Source organism: Amblyraja radiata, chromosome 30 (genome assembly GCF_010909765.2).
Source record: "Amblyraja radiata isolate CabotCenter1 chromosome 30, sAmbRad1.1.pri, whole genome shotgun sequence".
NCBI classification, from domain to species: domain Eukaryota; kingdom Metazoa; phylum Chordata; class Chondrichthyes; order Rajiformes; family Rajidae; genus Amblyraja; species Amblyraja radiata.
The window spans coordinates 19,391,578-19,401,248 of NC_045985.1; the positions used below are offsets into that span (position 1 = coordinate 19,391,578).

At 47.9% G+C, this 9,671-nt stretch overlaps 1 long non-coding RNA gene across 1 annotated transcript; it reads right to left on the reverse strand.

The window, feature by feature from the left end:
- Positions 1-5,643: 5,643 nt before the first annotated feature.
- On the reverse strand, positions 5,644-6,471 carry LOC116989779. Its single transcript, XR_004416323.1, has 3 exons — positions 6,444-6,471; positions 6,302-6,306; positions 5,644-5,770 (listed from the first exon to the last, which is right to left on the reverse strand). It is a non-coding gene; the product is annotated as an uncharacterized LOC116989779 (long non-coding RNA).
- Between the last annotated feature and the right edge of the window lie 3,200 nt (positions 6,472-9,671).

The window sequence follows — 9,671 nt, forward strand, 5'->3', positions numbered from 1 at the left end:
AAGGGTAGGCCATTTAGGGCTGAGATGAGGAAAACAAATTTCACCCGGGGAGTTGTGAATCTGTGAAATTCTCTGCCGCAGAAGGCAGTGGAGGCCAATTCACTGGATGTTTCAAGAGAGAGTTAGATTTAGCTCTTTGGGTGTCTACTTAATTATGGCTTAATAACGGCAAAAAAAACATACTTAAATTCTGGAAAAATGCACCCACACCGACGCTCAAAATGTGGATTTCAAACATGTCGGAAATGTTACACCTTGAAGATATGAGATTCGTCCTATCAGGCAAATCAGATCAATTCTTAAAGATTTGGTCTCCCTTTATCGACTTATTACAAGCATGTGGTGCAACACAACCTTAGAAACTAATTGTTTTCAGAACCGGGTGAGGGGTGGGTAAAGATACGAAGGAGGCATATCCCTTTCCATTTCTCTTTTTTTTCCTTTTCTCTTTTCTCTCCTCTATTCTTTTTCTTTTTGCTTATTTCACATCACCTTCTTTTCTTTTTCGAGCTATATAATATTCTCTATATATTTCTTGCTTTTCTTACACTTTTTTTCTACTATGAATATAAAATAAAGAAGTTGTACATGAAATGTAATATGTTATTTATGTCTTATATTATTGTACATCACTTCTAATAAAAATATATATTTTTAAAAGGATTTAGCTCTTTGGGTTAAAGGAATCAAGGGATATGTGGAGAAAGCGGGAACGGGGTAATGTTTTAGATGATCAACCATGATCATATTGAATGGCGGTACTGTGTCGAAGGGCCGAATGGCCTATTCCTGCACCTTTTTTTCTATGTTCTAAGTTTGGATGTTTTTATGTTCCTATCCCCCTATACACTGAAACTCCGATTAAAGTGTCTGAAATTCTTGACTGTTGTAATGGGAGAGGAACCACAATTGTCTTAAGAATCGTGCAGTAAGGTTGAGCACACGATGCCAATAATCACGGCCACAACGCTGACAAAACAAACCGCGAATGAAATCGGGTGGTGAAATTTGAAAACATCAAGTCCCAATGACAAGCGGTAACAAGGACTCACCTGGAACGCCAAACGCCACGAGAATTGGATAGTAAATCAATCTAATTTCGCCCAGGATTGGCCCGAACCATCTTCCCGAGCGATTGGATGCCGTAGATACACGGTCTGATCAAGACACTTCATTCCAATCCTTATTTGTACCCCAGGAAAATCTCCAGTGGGACAATCACGTTGCCAAATGACTAGCATTAGTTATGGTACTTTAAACAAACAGATGAAGCAATGATTTAGTTCAGTCTGAAGAAAGGTTTCGTCCCGAATCGTCACCCATCTCTTCTCTCCAGAGACGCTGCCTGTCCCGCTGCGTTAATCCCGCATATTGTGCCTATCTTCTTTGTTGCGTTTCACTTGGTATGGCTGCATGGTAACTCAAATTTCACTGAATCACGAAACATTGAACCTTGAAACTTCTCTTTCCTTTTCTCGACACTTTCACTTTGACACACTCCTCCCTTCGTTCTTCTTCCCGGTTCCCCACTTGAATCGGCTTCATTTTACCCCGGGCAGCAACGTTATATTTATACTTTTATACTTTTACGTTATACTTTTCTCCCTCTTTTATACCGCGTCAGTTTCGAGTTTTATTTTGCTGTTCTTAGATTCAATAACTCTCCCTACCCCCCCCCCCCCCCCCCCCCCCCACACACACACACACATCACTCTTTCCTTTTTGGTGTACTCGCCATTTTTCCTTCTCTTTCCTGCAATGTTCTCTCTCCCTCAGTACATTTACCTCTCAACCCGCCCATCCCTCTCCCTGCCCCGTCCCTCCCCGTTTTTCACGTCACCCTGCCACTCTCCCGTCTCACGCGCTCCCTTTCTACCCCCCTACCCCCCTCCCCCCCCCCCCTGTTACCACTTCCCACCGAGCCAAGTGCATGGTCGCGCACTTTTCTATACGCAATAAAGGCACAGACTACTTTCTAAACACGGAGACGGTTCGGAAATTGGAGGTGCAATGAAACTTGGATAGCAGGATTCCCACAATTAATTTACAGGTTGAGTCGGTGGTAAGGGCGGGAAATGCAAAGCCAGCATTCATTTCTAGGGGATTAAATTTAAAATACAGAATGCAATTCTCCGGAGTGCTAAGGCGCTGGTGAGGCCACCTTTGAAATATCGTCAGCTGTTGTAGGCTCCATATCTGAGGTCGGACAATGCGCTCGATTGGAAGAAAGTCCAGAGGAGGGTTACGAGAATTATCCCTGGGATGATTGGGTTGACATATGAGGAGAGTTTCGTGGCCCTGGCTTTTACTCGCTGGAGTTTAGAAGGATATGAGGGTAAATATATACGATTCAACCGCACATTGAAAGGCACAGAGAAACTAAACGTGGAAGGGTGTTTACAACCATTGGAAAGACGAGATCCAGAAGGCAATGCCTCATAATCGAAGGCGGTACATTTATTATAGAGATGAGGAAGAATTTCTTTAGACAGAGAGTGGTGAATCCATTGCCACAGACGGCTGTGTCCAAGAGAGAGGCTATTTCTAAAGTCGAAGTCAGGAGAACGGGGGCAGAGAGGGAAAAATACATCAGCTATGATCGAATATCAAATAGCTTACTATTTGATCGATTACTCCAGCTTTTTGTGTCTTTTTTTGATTTAAATCATCGCCTGCCGTTCTTTCCTACACATATCTTGATCTTGTTTTAACTCGTGGGAGATGTCATGCATTGTGTGAAACGTCATACCAATTGTTACTCTTTATTGACTACAGGACATGACCAACTTTTCTCTAACTTACAATCAATGTTGTTTTTAAAAATCTGGACCAATAAAAGAGTCTATCTGTCTCCCTAGTCGAAGCACACAGTAGGAATAATTTAGTTTTGTTCGTGGTCACGAGTACGGAGGAACAGTGAACACTTTTTGTTGTGTGCTACCCAGTCAGCGGAAAGACAATACATGATTACACTCGAGCCGTCCACAGTGTACAGATACATGATAAGGGAATAACGTTCGTGCAAGGTTAATCCAATAAATTCCGATAAAAAAAATAGTCCGAGGGTCACCAATGAGGTGGGTAGTAGTTCAGCACAGCTCACTGGTTGTGGTAGGATGCTTCAGTTTCTTGATAACAACTGGGAGGAAAACCATCCCTGAAACTGGAGGTGTGCGTTTCCATATTTCTATACCGTTTGCACGATGGGAGACGGGAGAGGGGAGAAGAGGGGAGAGGGGAGAAATCCTTATACTCTAATGGGCAATTTGGAGAGTCCACTTATCCTACAAAATACATAGGATGTGGAAGGACATGTAGCACCGAGAGAAACCCACGCGGTCACATAGAGATTAGCTGATCTTGCCATCGCGTTTGGCACGGACATTGCGCACGGACATTGTGTTCCAGTGTTAAGTTCCGAGTTCTAAGTACAGGACATTTATCACAACGTTCAATAAATATTGAGACAAGTACATGGATATGACATACCTTGAGGAGGATAACTTCTTCAAGTAGGCATTTCTCCCCCCTTGACTCCATTCAAGGACCCAAGCAGTCTTTCCAGGTGAGGCAGAGGTTCACCTGCACCTCCTCCAACCACATCTATTGCATCCGCTGCTCTAGGTGTCAGCTGCTCTACATCGGTGAGACCAAGCGCAGGCTTGGCGATCGCTTCGCCCAACACCTCCGCTCGGTCCGCAATAACCAACCTGATCTCCCGTTGGCTCAGCACTTCAACTCCCCCACCCATTCCCAATCCGACCTTTCTGGCCTGGGCCTCCTCCATGGCCATGGTGAGGACCACCGGAAATTGGAGGAGCAGCACCTCATATTTCGCTTGGGCAGTTTACACCCAGCGGCATGAACATTGACTTCTCCAATTTCAGGTGGTCCTTACTTTCTCCTCCGCTTCTCAGCTCTCCTCAGCACTGGCTCCACTTCTTCCTTTCTTCTCCCCCCCCCCCCTCCCCCACCATCCTCACATCAGTCCGAAACGTTGCCTATTTCCTTCGCTCCAGTAGATGCTGCCTCACCCGCTGAGTTGCTCCTGCATTTTGGATATGACATGTTTGGAGGGATATGGGTCAAATGTAGGCAGGTGGGATTAGCGTAGATGGAGCATGGTTGCCATTGTGAGCAAGTTTGGTCTGAAGGGTACCCCTCAGGTTCCTCGTGAATCTTTTCCCCTCACCTTCACACCTATGCACAGACCAGCGCAGGGGGATGTGAGCAGGGCGATCATCTGCGCTCTGAACCTGCTCTGGGTGAGCGCGTACACACAGGTGTTTGTGCAGGAACCGAGGCACTTCAGCAGCATCGCGACTTGCACGGCCGCGTACAGCGAGCGGGGCCCGCGGAACATCACCGTCTCGCTCACCCCCGACCCAGGCGTGGATCACCGTGATGGGAACGGCCAGCGCCACGAAGCTCCCGGAGACGGCGAAGAGCAGGGCGACCGACGCCCTGCGGCTCCTGACCTCGGGGTCGTCTTCCCCGCCCACCTGGCTAGGGCCCTTCAAGGCCAGCCGGGCCCTGCTGGCCCCCAGGATGTATCTGGCGGTCAGCGAATTCAGCAGCAGCAAGGCTGGGATGGGGAGGAAGGTGTTGAGCAGGTTGGAGGCCCAGCGATGGGCGGACCACAGAGGTGATTCCAAGTGACCCGGCACAGGGCAGCAAACCGTAGGCCTCACGTGAACGGGTGTAACAGGGCCGGTACCGGAGCGGCAAGGGCGCGTTGGTCAACACGCTGACCATTCCTACCGCAGCTAGCACCACGGCCGCGGTTCTCTCGGTGCAATACGTGCGCCTCAGCTTCTGGCAACAGATAGCCACGAAACGGTCACACGTGAAGGATACGGTGAACCAGGTACTGAGCTGGAAACTGAAGCCTTGCAGATAGGAACTGAGCCGGCACACGGGCGTGTAGCGGAGCGGAGACCCGGGGAAGTGGTACCTGAAATAACAAGAAACGCCGGGGTTAGTCAGCGGCTCTGGAGGGGAAAATTGATACAAAAACGCTGGAGTAACTCAGCGGGCCAGGCATCAAATGGAGGAAAGTTAGACACAAAAAGCTGGATTAACGCAGCGGGTCGGCACGGTGGCGCAACGGTAGAGTTGCTGCCTCAGAGTGCCAGAGACCCCGGTTCGATCCTGACTGCGGGCGCTGTCTGGCCGGAGATTGGCCGTTCTCCCCGTGACTGCGTGGGTTTTCTCCGGGTGCTCCGGTTTCCTCCCACTTTTGCAAACACACCGGGGGAGGGGGGGGGGGGGGATGGTACAGCACCCAATTAACCTACAAGCCAACACGTCTTTGGAGTGTGGGAGGAATCCGGAGCACCCCGGTAAAACCCACGCAGTCACAGGCAGAACGTACAAACTACACACAGGCACACCAAGGACAGAGTCGAACCCAGGTCTTTCGTGCTGTGTGGGGAGCGGGGGGGAGCGGGGGGGGGGGGGGCGTGGGAAGAGAGGGGGGTGGTGTGGGGTAGAATTGAATGGTTTTTGGGGGAGGTTGGTGAAAGGTTACCTAAAATCGGAGTATTCATGTTCATACCGTTGGGTTGTAAGATGCTGTTCAGTTCCTCCAGAGCCTCACTCTGGCAGTGGAGGAGGCCCAGGATAAAAAAAGGTCAGTGTGGGAACGGGAAGGGAATGGTTAAAAACCGGGAGATCCAGCAGGTCTTGGCGGACCGAGCTCAAGTGTTTGGCGAAATGGTCGCCCAGTCTACACATTGTCTTGCCGATGTACAGGAGGCCACATCGGGAACTGGGATAACTCCCGGTGGCCAAACACTTTAACTCCTCCTCCATTCTCACACCTACCCATTCTGTCAGGGCCTCCTCCATTGTCAGAGTGAGGCCCAGCGTAAATTGGAGCAACATCACCTCATGTTTCGCTTGGGTAGCTCACACCCATCTTGACTTCTCCAACTTCAAGTGACCTTTGCTTTTCCTCTCCTTCCATCCCTCCCCATCCTAATTCCCCGATCAGTCTGACTGATTAAATATGTATCTCTCTTAGCTTCGTTATCCACTTCCCCGAGCTAACAGTGGTCTATTCTACTTTTCCCTTGATCAGAATACCACTTCACCCCCCACCCACCTTCCCAAATCATTGCACCCCAATCCTTCCATTCGTCAATTTAATGTCATGTATCTTGTATTTTTTATGACTGCTGGCAGATCAATTTCCCTCCTGGGATTAGTAATGTTCTATCGTATTATTTTTGGCAACAACGTCCCATTTGATGTCTCTTTTTCACACCTTACCTTTTCATATCTCTACGTGTCCCCCTACACAGACTCTCAGTCTGAAGAAGGCTCTCGACGCGAAACGTCACCCATTCTTTCTATCCGCAGATGCTGCCTGTCCCGCTGAGTTACTCCAGCATTTGGTGTCTATCTTCGGCGTAAGCCAGCATCTGCAGTTCCCTTGCTACACATGCAGTAGATGAGGTTGGAGCAGGTATCCAGTACCTACCTGACTATCTGGCTGACCATGACGTTGAAGACCAGCACCATGAGATCACCCATCGCCATGGCAATCATGTAGCAGTGATGTCTTTGGAGAGACCGCACTTTCCTCGAACAGGATCACTAAGGACATCAAGTTGGCTGTAAGGAAACACAGAACAGCGAGGAGCAAGGTGGAAATGGGATAGAGACGCAGGGAACTGCATCTACAGTTTCTGGCAATACATTTAACTAGAATTTCAGAGGTCCTGAACTACTTTCTATCTCATTGGCGCACGCGCACTATGTGTGATCGGAACTTGATGGACTTTACCTTGCACTGAACGTTATACCTCATCATGTATGTGTACACTGACTGTATTTCCTCTCAATTCTTAGCACGCAACAAACGCTTTTCACTGTACCTCGGCACACGGGCTAATGAACTAAACTCAACTGAACTGAATGCGATAATGAAAGGCGAGATCGGGTGAATGTGGGGAGGATGTTTCCACTGGTGGGAGACTCCAGGATCATAGGCACAGCCTCAGTTCCGGACATTCCTTGAGAAATATGAGGAGGAATCTCTTCAGTCAGATTGTGGCGAATCCATGGTATTCATTGCCACAGACGGCGGTGAGGCCAGTCATTGGGTATTTCTAAACCGGAGATTGACAGGTACTTGATCATAAGTTTGTTAAAGGTTACATAGAACATAGAAACATAGAAAATAGGTGCAGGAGTAGGCCATTCGGCCTTTCGAGCCTGCATCGCCATTCAATTTGATCATGGCTGATCATCCAACTCAGTATCCTGTACCTGCTTTCTCTCCATACCCCCGGATCTCTTTAGCCACAAGGGCCACATCTAACTCCTTCTTATATATACCAATGAACTGGCCTCAACTACATTCTGTGGCAGAGAATTCCAGAGATTCGCCACTATCTGTGTAAAAAATGTTTTCTCATCTCAGTCCTAAATGATTTCTCCTTTATCCTTAAACTGTGAGCCCTTGTTCTGGACTTCCCCAACATCGGGAACAATCTTCCTGCATCTAGCCTGTCCAACCCTTAAGCATTTTGTGTTTCTACAAAGATCCCCCCCCCCCCCTCAATCTTCTAAATTCTAGCGAGCACAAGCCGAGTCTACGGGGAGAAGGCAGGAGAATGAGGGTGATAAGGGAAGATAGATCAGCCACGACTGAATGTTAGAGTAGACTTGACGGGCTCTTCACATTCACATCCATCTAGACCCTACACAACACCGGTGGTCAGGATCGAACCAGGTCTTTCGCGCTGTGAGGCCGCAACTCTCCCCCTGCCTCAGCGCCACTGTGCTACCCTAATTGTACACATAAGAGGTGAAGCGTGAAACAGGCCCTTCGGCCCGTCGGGTCTGCGCAGACCAGCGACTACCTGCCCAATGAGAGAAGCACGTTTTCCCCTTAGAATTGAAACCAAGAGCACAAAGGTAAACAATCTCATCGTTGCCCTGACTCTATCCCACTGACTGGCACAATGGATGCAAGAAATCACCTCTGCAGCCACCAAAACAATGAAGACACATAGATGGTCTCCATTCAACCCCGGTATTCCAGAGAATACAATCCAAGTCTGTCCGACTTCTCCTTGTAGCTGATTCCCGCTAAAGCAGGCATCATTCTGGTAATAGGCACAAAATGCTGGAGTAACCCAGCGGGTCAGACAGCATCTCTGGAGAACAGTAAAAGTGACATTTCGGGTCGAGACCTTTAATGCATAAAGTAAACGATGATCGAGGCCATGAGAGCCCATGATGGTCCATTGTTGGCTGAGGGCGAGCTGATAACGAGTTTAACAGACAGTGAAACCCAACAAGACGACAGTGAAACTAGTACGACAACTAGGGTGGGGGAGGGCGGAAAGAAAACCACCGCTACATTAAATGAAGCATGACTTACCAGGCACACCAATGACTGCAATAATCGGGTAGAAGATCTCGATGTGAAGTGCGTACGCTCCATCCTCTGATGAAAGAGGCGCTCTATGCATGGGGTGCTTTGGAAAACGGTAGGATTTTATACGTGAGCAGATGTCTCTTGCGACATCCATGTCAGTACCAGAGCAAATATTCAACGCAAGATTTCGCAAACCAGCACTAATGAGACCTAATGATCCTCAGAGAAACGTTGCACTCACAGGCCTCAGTCATTACATCACTGTTTAGTTTAGTTTAGTTAGTGTGCTTTAGTTATTTAATTTCGTTAGTTTGCTTTAGGTTAGTTTACTGTAGTGTATTGGTTTGTGCTTTAATTAGTTTATGTTATCATTAGTCTAGTTTTGTTTAGTTTTGTTCCATTTCATTATGTTTCGTTTATTTAATTTAGCTAAGTTAGTTTAGTTTAGTTTAATTGAGTTTAGTTTAGTCTAGTCCAGTTTAGTTTAGATTCGTTTTCTTTTAGTTTTGGTTAGTGATACAGCTCGGAAACTTGATCTGAAACTTGATCTGAAAAAGGCACATCATCACATTCAGGCACAGTTTCAGAGGACATTTCAGAAGACCTCACATGGTCCACCAACATCTGGCCAAGAAGGCACCGCAACGACTGTTCTCCCTGAGGACAAAAAAGACTGGTCTGCCCAGCTGCGTGAACAACTTCTACTACCCTCTACCGCTGCACCACAGAGAGCATATTAACGTATGGCATCTCTGTGTGGTATCTTAGCTGCACGGAGGCGAGAGGAGAGCTTCATCGCGTCGTCCACAGAGCGCAGAGGATTATTGGGGACAAGGCTACCAGCCTTGGAGGCAACTACCACACACGGTGCCGCAGGAAGGCCGTCAGCCTCCATAAAGCTATTCACACCCTTGTAATGGACTGTTCGAACTACTTCCCTCCGGCAGACTTTACAAGGCCTTCTACGCCCGAACCTCCACTCAGAACAGCTTCATTCCCAGCTCTATAGCGGCTCTGAAAACCGGCCTGCTGAGTGCCCCCACCCCCACCCCCCCTGGACTGTCTCCCTCGGATGGTCACGTCGCACAGTTTATTTCTTTATTATATATTTCTTTGACATCGGTTGGAAGCTGCATACCAAATCTCGTTGCACTGATGTGTAATGACCCTAAAAGATATAGTATTATGATTATTAGTTTCTTCCCATTGTATTAGGCAATTGTACACGCTACCAAAACCAGAGAGCGTCCTGAAATACTATCTAACCCTTTAGGTGACC